Here is a 408-nt window from a genome sequence, read left to right as displayed (position 1 = left end):
CATGCACACACCCATGCACACACATGTACACCCCACTCTCACACACACATACACACCCATATATGCACACACATACACCCACGCACACTTGTACACCCCACTCTCACACGCATACATATACACCCATGCTCACATACATGCACACACCCATGCACATACATGTACACCCATGTAGACCCCACTCTCACATACATGCACACCCATGTGAACACCCCTGCACACACATGCATGCACACATGCATATACACTCTCACATGTGCACAAGCACACATATCCCACACTTGTGCACACACATGCACGCATACACACAGGTGTGCACACATCTTCCAGTCCCTTCTAGCCAAGGGCTATGTCTTGGGCGGTTCCCCCGGGGCCTGGATCAGCTGAAGTTCAGTGCCGGCTGATGGT

This window comes from Neomonachus schauinslandi, chromosome 1 (assembly GCF_002201575.2).
Source record: "Neomonachus schauinslandi chromosome 1, ASM220157v2, whole genome shotgun sequence".
Classification (NCBI taxonomy): domain Eukaryota; kingdom Metazoa; phylum Chordata; class Mammalia; order Carnivora; family Phocidae; genus Neomonachus; species Neomonachus schauinslandi.
This window is presented reverse-complemented; position numbering follows the sequence as displayed.